At 46.9% G+C, this 13,079-nt stretch overlaps 3 protein-coding genes across 5 annotated transcripts in view; all 3 read right to left on the reverse strand.

Moving 5' to 3' along the window:
- CORO1C (coronin 1C) overlaps window positions 1-2,002 on the reverse strand; it is an 88,625-nt gene extending 86,623 nt beyond the window's left edge. The window contains exon 1 of one of the 2 annotated variants that reach the window (XM_050749788.1): window positions 1,848-2,002. The gene's annotated coding sequence lies outside the window, so the exon portion shown is untranslated. The remainder of the gene's footprint in view (window positions 1-1,847) is intronic. The other variant, XM_050749787.1, reaches the window with a different exon arrangement.
- The window catches only part of SART3 (spliceosome associated factor 3, U4/U6 recycling protein), a 382,087-nt gene that overhangs the window by 215,563 nt on the left and 153,445 nt on the right, over window positions 1-13,079 (reverse strand). The window lies entirely within an intron of this gene.
- The window catches only part of SELPLG (selectin P ligand), a 304,877-nt gene that overhangs the window by 110,588 nt on the left and 181,210 nt on the right, over window positions 1-13,079 (reverse strand). The gene's annotated exons all lie outside the window — the stretch shown is intronic.

Below are 13,079 nucleotides of genomic sequence, written 5' to 3' on the forward strand. Positions count from 1 at the left end.
TCAAGACCTAAGGTACAACACAATTCTCAGTTTTATTTCACTTTTTTCCCTACTTATTTACGCGACTTCTCAGATCCAATGTTTGCTATTATGCTTCATAGCCAAACATTATGACTGTGAAACATACCTCCAAACCAAAAATATTAGTTTCCTTAAATCATCTGAAATGTATAGAACCAAGTCCAAAATAGATTTTGCACATTTCTTCAGTTTTACAGGGAATGCAGAAAGTGAATTAATATTAAACAGATATCTATTTGCCTTCACAACTGAACAGACGGTACAAAGCAACTGCTTATACTTAATCATGTTTCTGTCTATTCCAGCAGGCCCTGGTGTCAGGAGAACGTTCTGCCAGATAAGGACAATGAGATGCATTATTATATAGAGTGACTAAGAGCCCTACAAGTACTGTTTTAGAATGTAATTCCAGGCAGAAAGGCTGCGGTAAGAGGGCCTAATATTTTGTGATAACTATTTCCAAGAGTAAATATATTCGCCACCCAAGACCAGTTTATTAAACGCACACTACATTCAATTCTTTTCAAATGTCTTATAGGAGGGAAAAGCCTTTGTATCTTACTATGCCGGGGGAAATGAACAACTTGCAATTTGCTTCGCACTCTGAATCCCACGTTTGCAACATTTAGAGCAAGCACTTCAGACACCACAAAACAAGGGCAGCCTACATTACGGCCAAATATAGGATGTGTTTCTAAACCGTGATGCAGTAAAGCCTACGATTCCTTTTCCAGCGTTCAAAATTCTTTGAACACTCCCAAAAAAGGATGGCAGGGCCAGCGCCTCCCTCCAAGAGGAAGCCCCTTTCTTCTCGGCTCTCACCGCAGCCTGCCACTTCCCCCCACACATTCAAATCATTTGAGAGACGGAGAGCTGGGGAGCGTGCGCCGGTGGGGACAGGCGGGAGAGCTCGGTTTCTGCATTCCCACCCTCCACGTCTGACCTCATCCTCAATCATTTCGGCGCAGCGGGGCCCCACCTGCACCTCGCTCCTTTTTACTGCTTCCCTCGCCAGCTGCCCCGCTATTAGGGGAACACACCTCTGAATCACCCAGTTCACTCGGACGACAGTCTTCCGGCTTCGTTCCTCCCCTCCCAACCCCCAGCCAGTCCCAGCCCTCTGCTCCCTTGGCCAGGCTCAGCCTCTACCCAAGCCGCCCCCACCCACATTACTCCAGCTCCAGCCCTGCCCCGCCCTGCCTGACCCCCAACCGAGATCTGCAGGGCCCAGAGCTGGCCTCGCACCCAAAACCAGGAAACCCGCAGGCCAGGCGGCCACCCTCGCCCCTCCCGACGCAGGGCCCAGCTCGCCCCGGCCCCACGTGAGCCCAGCCCCTGCCCGCCCCCACCCACTCGCTCCCTGGGGCGGCCCAAACCCAGTCCCCAGGCCTGAAGCCCCAGGGCTCTGCGCCTCGCCCGGAGCAGCCCTTCCCTCCCAGCACCTCGCCCGAGCAGGCGATCCCTGACCCCTAAAAGCCTTCCCTGGGCAGCCGCGTCCCACCTCGGCCGGCGGCTCCGCACCCGGCCAGGAGCGTTCCGGACCTCGAAAGCCTCCTCCCCACAGGGACCCTGCTTCACGCTTCCCACGCCACCTGGTTCGGTCCCCAACTCCGTTTCCCCGAGCCCCCGACAGCAGCCCCCAGCCTAACCCCTTGCACCCCAGCCCGTGAACCCGCGCCCCGCACACCCACCCAGCCCTGTCCCCTCCACCCAGCCCTGCCCCTCGCCCCGCCGGCTCCTGTCAGCCGGCGCAGGCACATGCTCAGAGGACAGGTCCGCCCGCCCGACTCGCTCTCAGGCTGCCCCGTCGGGCGCGCGCCGCTCACCCGGGCCGAGGTGCCTGAGGCGCCGCCGCCGAAGTCCCTGCTGCAAAGCAGGGCAAAGCCTCCAACCGCTGCCGCCTCCCGCCTGGCACTGAGCGCTGTGAGGGGGAGGGGCGCGGGCAGCCGCCCCCGCCCCCGCCACCGCGTGTAGGCCCCGCCCCCGCACCGCGCGGGGCCCAACCAGGGCTGCCGGGCTGCGGCACGCCACGCCCATTTCCGGGAGGGGAAGCCCGCTTCCCACCCCCACGTTCCACGCCTCGCTACGCCCCCTCTGGTCGTGCCGAGGGATGCAGACGGTGCCCAAGCGCACGCCCAGCTCTCCAGTCATCTGAGTGGCCAGAAGGCCACGCCCACAGGCGCCTCTGAGCCACGCCCACTGCTCCTTAGACTCCGGAACCGGGTTGTTAGAGCCCCGCTCACTGACCCGCTAGGCTCTGCGAGGCCACGTCCCCTAGCTCCTCAAAGATTCCCCCAGAATCCCTTAATACAGGAACATTAGCTCTTCTGAGCCCCGCGCACTGCCTATCCAAGTCCTTAAAGCAGCCTCCTGGTTCCCTAAGCCCGGCTGCCCTCCCACTGCTTCAGAACTCGCCCAGCAGCCTCACAAAGCCCCGCCCCGTCTTCCAGAAGCCCCGCCCAAGGACTGCAACCCTATTCCTAGCATCTCAAGCCCCGCCCACTGCCCGATCTCAACGTTTAAACCTCAAGCCCCGCCCCGAATTCGCGAATCCACGCCTCTGGCCCCCGAGGCTCCGCCCTGGCTCCGTCACACACTCCCACCACCTCCCCTGAGGACTGCCGAAGTTCCAGCCCTCCCTGAACCGTCCATTGTCACATTCCTAGTGCAGGGTGTCCGCCCCTGGGCTGGGCCACACCCACGTAACACCAAAGAGGGCCCGTGATTGACCCCATTTCGCAGGTGAGGGAATGGAAACTTCAGGGTTCCTCCCTTCCTTTCCCTGGCCGGAGTCCCTTAATAACTCGGCGGCCCGGGCCTGAAAGTCGGAGCACAGGAATTTGAGCCTCAGCTCTGCTGCCGTCAGACTGTGTGACCTGGGATAGTTCTCTTACCTCTCTGGGCCAGAGTTCCCTAATCTTTAGCATGAAGAAATTGTCCTGTTAATAGCCAAAATCCCTTTCTGAAATACTAAGCTCTGAAATACCGAGATTTGAGAAAACAGAGCCTGGGGAACCGAATTGACTGAGGGGTAGGGCTACTTGTTTCCCAAACAAGACATCTTTGCCATTCACAGGGGGATTTTTTTTATTTTAAGCGTCGGCCTCAGAAACGTGTGTTATTTAAATCAAGCTCGACCTGAACTAAGACAGCTATCACAGCAAATTCTCTCTTAGGGTCAGTTTCTTTATCTGTAAAATGGGGATAATAACAGCCCCTCCCTCACAGGGTTCCATGAGAGCATATTAGCAGCCATGATCATGGCATTACTTTTTGCCATTAAAAGGAATGGCAAAAACCGCGATTACTTTTACACCAGGATAATAGTAATAGGCTTAGAAGGGTTCCTGGCTTGTAATAAACCCTCGACAGTCCCTGTTGCTGCTACTGCTGGGACTCAAGAAAATGAAAGGTTGGGTTTTATTTTGCCTTCAAGCAGCCACTCCTAATAAGAGGAATTCAGCACTCTTCCTGCAGCAAGATTTGCCACTCACTTTATTTAAATGAGATAAACGTGATAAAACACCTACTGCAGTGCCTGCCATATGGTGCGGTTCAAAAACAATTCACTCGTTTTTGTTTGTTTGAGACAGACCCTTGCTCTGTCGCTCAGGCTGGAGTGCAGTGGGGCGGTCCACGGCTCACTGCAGCATGGACCTCCCTGGCTCAAGCAATCCTCCCACCTCAGCCTCCCACATAGCTGAGACTACAGGCACGTGCCACCATGCCCAGTGAAATTTTTAACATTTTTTTGTAGAGATGAGGTCCTGCTATGTTGCCCAGGCTGGCCTCAAACTCCTGAGCTCAAGAGATCCTCCCACCTCGGCCTCCCAAAGTGTTGGGATTACAGGCATGAGCCACTGTGCCCACAATTCAATAGTTTTGAACAATGTAAGTTGATTTTTTAAAATTCACTAGTTAATAAATTAAACAGGGGCATTGATAGCAGTGAGTTCTAAGTGCTTTGGGGAAAATGAACATTGGTAAAGTGCTTTGAGTTCTAACTGGAAACCACCGAGTAAGCTGGCTTATTCTTTGGAAGCAGATTATGGCTAACATTTATCCATCACTTACACATGCTAGGCCCTATCTGAGTGCTTTACATGCAGAATCTTCTGAAATTGCTCAACAATCCTACGGCCACGGAAATAATTCTATTTTTTTTTCTTTTTGAGACACAGTCTCACTCTTTTGCCCAGGCTGAAAGCAGTGGCTCCATCTGGCTCACTGCAGCCTCAAACTACCAGGCTCAAGCAATCCTTCCACCTCAGCCTCCCCAGTAGCTAAAACTACAGGTGAACACCACCTTGCTCACTAATATTTTTACTTTTTGTACAGATGGGGTCTTGTTTTGTTGCCCAGGCTAGTCCCAAATTCCTAGGCTCAAGATATCCTCCCACTTGGGCCTCCCAAAGCATTGGAATTACAAGCCTGAGCCACCACACCCAACCCAGAAGGGATTCCTAATCCCCACCCATAAAGGTGAAGAAACTGAGACTCAGAGAAGTTAAATTCCTTGTCCAAGTCACATGGCTTGAACCACGTAGAACCCACATCCATCTAAATGCAGAGCCTGCACTCTTAGCCAGTTAGTCATTACACTAAACTGCCTCTGTGGCAGCATGACAGAACTGAAAAAACCATGGACTTTGGATTCTGGCTGGTTTAGGTTTAAATTCAGGTTCCACCTGTTACTCATTGTGTGACGTTCAGCAAGTCACTTCCCCTCTCTGAGCTGTATTCTCCTTGCCTATATATCACTGGGATCATGTAAATGCTTCAGGAAGTGGTTTTGAATATTCAGGAGTTTAGATTTAATGAATTAGGACATGGCAAAGCACCCAACACAGTGCCCAGCACAAAGTAGGTGTTTTAAAACATGTTGATGTTTAAAAATCACAGGGTTCCGGCCAGGAGTAGCGGCTCACACCTGTAATCCCAGCACTTGGGAGGCTGAGGCGGGCAGATTGCTTGAGGTCAGGAGTTCGAGACCAGCCTGACCAACATGATGAAATCCTGTCTCTACTAAAAATACAAAAATTAGCCAGGCATGGTGGCACACGCCTATAATCCCAGATATTCAGGAGGCTGAGGCAGAAGAATTGCTTGAACTCGAGTTTGGAGGTGGAGGTTGCAGTGAGCCTAGATAGCGCCACTGCACTCCAGCCTGGGCGAGAATGAGACTCTGAAAAAAAAAAAAAAAAAAAGAAGTAAATAAAAATAAAAATAAAAAAATATTGGGGTTCCATAAGATCATAGATAAATGATGAAATTAGAAGTGATGGGCCAGGCGCAGTGGCTCACGCCTGTAATCCCAGCACTTTGGGAGGCCGAGGTGGGCGGATCACGAGGTCAGGAGATCGAGACCATCCTGGCTAACACGGTGAAACCCCGTCTCTACTAAAAATACAAAAAATTTAGCTGGGCATGGTGGCGGGCGCCTGTGGTCCCAGCTACTTGGGAGGCTGAGGCAGGAGAATGGTGTGAACCCGGGAGGCGGAGCTTGCAGTGAGCCGAGATCATGCCACTACACTCCAGTTTGGGCAACAGAGCGAGACTCCGTATCAAAAAAAAAAAGAGAAATTAGAAGTGATGAAATGATAATGATGAAATTAGAAGAATTCCCCCTACCAGATGATACCGCCAGAAAGTTGCCATGGAATATACTACAAAAGATCCCAAGGCCTTCATCTTCTGACTGCCTCTTTCAGTTCCTAGTTTTAGCCCTGCATTTGAGGAGGTGATTCTTGCACAGGAAGCACCCAATGCCAGAAGCAACGCCACCTCACTCTCACTCCATACCTACCCTAAATGTGGTCAGCTGAGAGCTGCTAATTCCAGAAACAGGAAAACTGCATAACTCTGCTGGGAGAAAACCCCATCATCTCATTGTTCTTGAACCTACAGCAATTGCTTTGTGGGCCTGAAAGAAACTGTGGCTCTGTCCAAGCTGGCCCTAAAGGGAGGGATCCAGGTCCAGGTGAGATGCTGGATTTAAGAGTTTTTTCCTGCTCTCAAAAGCTGGTGATTTCTAACGTGGCCTAAGACAGGTGCTAGATGGAGAGGAATTTAATGATCGGGAAAGATAAGAATGATTCCAGACCCCACATGATATAGATGCCAGCTCATGTATGAAGAGGAAAGAATTGTGGGCCCAGCATCCAGAGGCTCCTTAGCAAATCATTTTTCTATTTTTTCTGATACCGAATGGGGACATTTGTTTTAGGTTGCTAGGGCAACCTAGAAGCTCAGTGAATTACCCTGTGGAAGCATTAACAAATAATAATATTATTAAATAAATGAGACTGGAAGTCCCTAGAGTAATCTCAGTAGACAAGACTCCTAATTGAGTGATAGAAGACAACAAAACTTGAAAAGCACTAAAATTCACTTGACATTAATAAATCTTCATTCCAACTACTTTGGATACTTCTTTCTGCAAAATAGAAACTGGAAAAGTACTGAATGATTAACCAGCTACAGACAAATGCCTTTTTTTAAATTAAAATTTAAATTTTGAGATAATTGCAGATTCACATACAAGTGTAAGAAATAATACAAAGAGGCCGGGAGTGGTGGCATGTGCCTGTAATGCCAGCTACTTGGGAGGCTGAGGCACAAGAATCATTTCAACCCGGGACGTAGAGGTGGCAGTGAGCCAAGACCATGCCACTGCATTCCAGCCTGGGTGACAGAGCGAGACTCTGTCTCATTAAAAAAAAAAAAAGAGAGAGAGAGATCATGTGTGGGCCAGGTACAGTGGCTCGCGCCTGTTATCCTAGCAGTTTGGGAGGCCAAGGCAAGTGGATTGCTTGAGCTCAGAAGTTTGAGACCACTCTGGGCAACATAGTGAAACCTCATCTCTACAAAGAATTTAGTGAAAAATAACCAAAAAAAAAAAAAAAAGAGAGAGAGAGAGAGATCACATGTACCTTTGAGACAGTTTCCCCCAACTTGGTAACATCTTGTAAAACTATAGTACATTGTAACCTGGATATTGACATTGATACAGCCAAGATAGAAAATATTTCCATCACCACAAGGATACCTCATGTTGCCCTTTGATAGCCACACCCACTTCCACCTTCCATTCATCCCCTCCTTAAGCCCTGGCAACCACTCATCTGTTTTACATTTCTATAATTTTGTCATTTCAAGAATGTCATGTAAGTGGAATCATATAGTATGTAACCTTTGGGAATTGACTCTTCACTCTGCATAAATCTCTGGAGATGCATCCAGGTTGTTGCATGTGTGAGTAGTTTGTTCCTTTATTGCTGAGTAGTATGCCATGGTACAGATGCAACACGGTTTAAATATTCACCCATTGAAGGACATATTGTTTGACCTATTCACCCACTGAAGGACACAGGTTGGCGCTATTATGAATAAAGCTGGTATAAATGTTATAAACATTCATGTACAGCTTTTTGTGTGAACGTACGTCTTCATTTCTCTGTGAAAAATTCCCAGGAGTCCAATTGCTGTGTTATATGGTAGTCGTATGTTCAGTATTTTAAGAAACTGTCAAACTGTTCCCCAGAATGGTTGACCCATTTTACATCCCCACCCACCAGCAATCTATGAGGGATCCAGTTTCTTTGCATCTTTGTCAGCATTTGGTGTTGCCACTATTTTTCACTTTAGCCATTCTGATAGGTATAGAGTAATACCTCATTGTGGTTTTAATTTGCATTTTCCTGTTGGCTAATAATGTTCGAAATCTTTTCACATTCTTATTTGCTATTTATTTATTTTAAAAAATTTATTATTATTATCATTATTATTGAGACAGAGTCTTGCTTTGTCACCCAGGCTGGAGTGCAGTGATGTAATCTCAGCTCACTGCAATCTCTGCCTCTCAAGTTCAAGTGACTCTCCTGCCTCAGCCTCCCGAGTAGCTGAGATTACAAGCACCCGCCACCATGCCCAGCTAATTTTTGTATTTTTAGTAGAGATGGGGTTTTACCATGTTGGCCAGGCTGGTCTTGAACTTCTAACCTCAAGCAATACACCTGCCTTGGCCTCCCAAAGTGCTGAGATTACAGGTGTGAGCCACCATACCTGGCTCTTATTTGCTATTTAAATGTCTCCTCATTTCTTGCTAATTTTCTTTTCCTTTCTTTTCTTCCTTTTTTTTTTTTTTTTTTTTTTGACAGGATCTTACTCTATCACCCAGGCTAAAGTACAGTGGCCTGATCATAGCTCACTGCAGCCTTGAACTCCTGGGCTCAAGTGATCCTTCTGCCTCAGCTTCCCCAGTAGCTGAGACTACAGGCACACACCACCACACCGGTTAATTTTTAAATTATATTTTGTAGAGACAGGGGGTCTCATTATGTTGCCAAGGCTGATCTCAAACTCCGGGCTAAGCAATCCTCCTGCCTTGGCCTTCCAAAGTGCTGGGATTACAGGCATGAGCCATTGCACCCCACCAATAGCACTATATTTTTTATTACAATGTCCATGAGTTCATGACTAGTATATTGGAATACAACTAGTTTTTCTATGTTTACCTTATATCCCGGGGCCTTGTTGAACTCACCTATTAGTTCTACAAAGTGTTTTATAGATTCCTTGGGATTTCCTATAGAAACAATCATGTCACCTGAAAATAGAAATGATATTAATTTTTTTCTTTCCAATCTGCATGTCGCTTGTGCCCGTTTCTTGCCTTATTGCACTGGCTAGCACCTCCAGCACTGTGCTGAATAAGGAGTGAAAGCAAACGTCTGTGCTTTGTTCTTGACCTTTGGCAGGAAGCATTCAGTCTTTCATCATTAAGTATAATATTAGCTGTAGATTTTGTGTGTGTGTATGTAGATGCTCTTTATCAAATTGAGGAAGTTGGCTGGTCCAAAAGTAGTAAGTTATCTCAATGGATTTTTTACAGTCAGTTACAGATCAAACCCCATGTACTACTCTTCCCCTCTCCCCCCACTTCTCACTATTGCACTTGATTATTCTTTAAAAAAAAAAACAAGAAAGTTCCCCTTCATTCCTATTTTGAAGAGATTTTTAAATCATGAATACCTGTACTACACTGAATGATATATGATTTTTCGTCTTTAGCCTGCTAATATATATGGTGCATTACATTGATTTTTGAATACCAAGCCAGCCTCGCATCCCTGGAATAAATCCCACATGGTAAAGGTAGACAATTATTTATACAGATTGCTGAATTCTGTTTGCTAATTTATTGTTAAGCATTTTTGTTTCTTTTTCTTTTCTTTTCTTTTCTTTTCAGACAGGGTCTCACTCTGTTGCCCGTGCTGGAGTGCAGTGGCACAATTTCGGCTCTCTGCAGCCTAGACCTCCCAGGCTCAGGTGATCCACCCGCCTCAGCCCCCTGGGCAGCTGTAACTACCCGGTTAATTTTTGTATCTTTTGTAGAAATGGGTTTTTGCCGTGTTGCCCAGGCTGGTCTCCAACTCCTGGGCTCAAGTGATCCTCCCACTTCAGTATCCCAAAGTACCAGAATTATAGGCATTAGCCACCACGCTGGACTGCATTTTTGTTTCTATACCCATGTGAGATATCAATTTGTAGTTCCACCTTTTTTTTTTTTTTTTTGAGATGGAGTCTTGCTCTGTCTCCTAGGCTGAAGTGCAGTGGTGTCATCTCGGGTCACTGCAACCTCCACCTCCCAGGTTCAAGCAATTCTCCTGCCTCAGCCTCCTGAGTAGTTGGGATTATAGGCATGTGCCACCACACCCAGCTAATTTTTCTGGGGTTTTTTTTTTTGGTTTTTTTTGTTTTTTTTTTGTTTTTTTTTTGAGACAGAGTCTTGCTCTGTCGCCCAGGCTGGAGTGCAGTGGTGCAATCTCGGCTCACTGCAAGCTCCGCCTCCTGGGTTCACGCCATTCTCCTGCCTCAGCCTGCGGAGTAGCTGGGACTACAGGCACCCGCCACCACACCCGGCTAATTTTTGTATTTTCCGAGGTTTCACCATATTGGCCAGGCTGGTCTCAAACTCCTGACCTTGTGACCTTAGCTTCCCAAAGTGCTGGGATTACAGGCATGAGCCACCGCGCCCGGCCCAGTAGTTCCACCTTTTTGTAAAACTCTGGTTTTAACATCAGAGTTAACACTTGCTTAGTAAAATGAGTTGGAATATGTTTCCTTCTCTTCTATTTTCTGGAAGAGATTTTGTAGGTAAGTGTTAATTCTTTAAATGTTTGGTAAACTTCTCCAGGGAAACCATTTCAACCTAGAGATTCCTCTTTGGGGATCTGTTACACTACAAATTCAATTTCCTTAATAGTTACAGGGCTAAACTGTCTGTTCCATAGTGGCTGAGTTATGGTAGTTTTTGTTTTTAAAGGAATTGGGCTATTTCGCTTAAGTTATCAAGTTTGATGTCTGCAGTAATAGCAGTGATAGCCCCTCTTTCATTCCTGACACTGAAAATTTGTGTCTTTTTTTTTTTTTTTTTTTGAGCCAGAGTCTCGCTCTGTAATCTAGGCTGGAATGCAGTGGCGCAATCTTGGCTCACTGCAACCTCTGCCTCCCAGTTCAAGTAATTCTCTGCCTCAGCCTCCCGAGTAGCTGGGATTACAGGCACCTGCCACCATGCCCAGCTAATTTTTGTATTTTTAGTAGAGACAGGGGTTTCACCATCTTGGCCAGGCTGGTCTTGAACTCCTGACCTCATGATCCACCCGCCTCTGGCCTCTCAAAGTGCTGGGATTACAGGTGTGAGCCACCACGCCCAGCTAATTTGTGTCTTCTTTTTCTTTCTTGGTTAGTATTAGCAGAGAATTGTCAATTTTACTGAAACTTTTCAAGAACTAGTTTTTGTTTCATTGATTTTTCTCTATTGTTTTCTTTTTTTTTTTTTTTTCTTTTTTTTTTTTTTTTTTGAGACGGAGTCTCGCTGTGTCACCCAGGCTGGAGTGCAGTGGCGCGATCTCGGCTCACTGCTAGCTCCGCCTCCCGGGTTTACGCCATTCTCCTGTCTCAGCCTCCGAGTAGCTGGGACTACCGGCGCCCACCACCACGCCTGGCTAGTTTTTTTTTGTATTTTTAGTAGAGACGGGGTTTCACCATGTTAGCCAGGATGGTCTCGATTTCCTGACTTCGTGATCCACCCGCCTCGGCCTCCCAAAGTACTGGGATTACAGGCTTGAGCCACCGCGCCCGGCCTATTGTTTTCTTGCTTTCTGTTTCATTGATTTGTGGTCTTTATTATTCCTTCCTTCTGTTTGCTTTGGGTTTATTTTGCTCCCCTTGTCCTATGTTCTTTAAGTGGAAGCTTAGATGATTGATGTGGGACTTCTATTTTCTTTTCTTTTTTTTTTTTTTTGAGACGGAGTCTCGCTCTGTCGCCCAGGCTGGAGTGCAGTGGCCGGATTTCAGCTCACTGCAAGCTCCGCCTCCCAGGTTCACGCCATTCTCCTGCCTCAGCCTCCGGAGTAGCTGGGACTACAGGCGCCCGCCACCTCGCCCGGCTAGTTTTTTGTATTTTTTAGTAGAGACGGGGTTTCACCGTGTTAGCCAGGATGGTCTCGATCTCCTGACCTTGTGATCCGCCCGTCTCGGCCTCCCAAAGTGCTGGGATTACAGGCTTGAGCCACCGCGCCCGGCCTGGGACTTCTATTTTCTTTCTTTCTTTCTTTTTTTAATGGAGTCTTGCTCTGTCACCAGGCTGGAGTGCAGAGGCATAATCTTAGCTCACTGCAACCTCTGCCTCCCAGGTTCAAATGATTCTCCTGCCTCAACCTCCCAAGTAGCTGGGATTATACGCTTGCTGCACCACCATGCCCAGCTAATTTTCGTATTTTTAGTAGAGACGGGGTTTCACCATGTTGGTCAGGCTGGTCTTGAACTCCTAACTTCAAGTGATCCACCCTCCTCAGCCTCCCAAAGTCCTGGGATTACAGGTGTGAGCCACCATGCCTGGCCTGATGTAGAACTTTTTAAACATATATATGTAGTGCTATGAAGTCCTCTCTCAGCCCTTGTTTACCTGTGTGCCACAAAGTTTGATATGTTATATTGTCACTTTCATTCAGTTTAATGTGTTTCTTAATTTCCTTTGAAACTTTCTCTTTGAGACCTGGGTTATTTATAAGTGTGTTGTTTAGTTTGCAAGTGTTTGGAGATTATCTGTTATCTTTCTGTTCTTGGTTTCTAATTTGATTCCTTTGTGATTGAAGAATACACTGTGTATGATTTTAATTCTTTTAAATTTGTTGACATTTGTTTATGGTCTAGGATATGGTCTATCGTGGTATATGTTCTATGGGCATCTGAAAATACCATGTATTCTGCTGCTGTTTAGGGGAATGTCCTATATATGTTGATCAGATCCCATTGGTTGATGATGTTGAGTTCTTCTATATTCTTGCTGATTTTCTGTCAAGTTGTTCTATCAGTTATTGAGAGAAGAGTATTGAAATTTTAAACTATAGGGCCAGGCGTGATGGCGCACACCTGTAATACCAGCACTTTTGGAGGCTGAAGTGGGTGGATCACTTGAGGTCAGGAGTTCGAGACCAGCCTGGCCAACATGATAAAATTAGCCAGGCGTGGTGGCAGGCACCTGTAATCTCAGCTACTCGGGAGGCTGAGGGAGGAGAATTGCTTGAATCCAGGAGATGGTGGTTGCAGTGAGCTGAGATCCAGCCTGGGTGACAAATCAAGGCCATGTCTTAAAAAAGAAAGAAAGAAATCTTAAACTACAGTGACGGATCTATTTCTCTTTTTTAATTCTATTAGTTTTTGCCTTACATATTCTGCAGCTCTGTTGTTTAGTGCATACACGTTTAGGATTGTTAGGACTACTTGGTGGGTTGCCCTTTTGTCATTACACAACGTCCTTCTCTGTCTCTCGGTTTTCTTTGCTCTGAAGTATACTTTATCTAATACTAACATAGCCATTCCTGCAATCTTTTGATTAATGTTTGCCTGATATATTTTTTTCCCATCCTTTTAGTTTCTTTTTTTTTTTTTGAGATGGAGTCTCGCTCTGTTGCCAGGCTGGAGTACAGTGGTGCGATCTCGGCTCACTGCAGCCTCCGCCTCCTGGGTTCAAGTGATTCTCCTGCCTCAGC

The sequence above is a fragment of the Macaca thibetana genome, chromosome 11 (assembly GCF_024542745.1).
Source record: "Macaca thibetana thibetana isolate TM-01 chromosome 11, ASM2454274v1, whole genome shotgun sequence".
NCBI lineage: Eukaryota > Metazoa > Chordata > Mammalia > Primates > Cercopithecidae > Macaca > Macaca thibetana.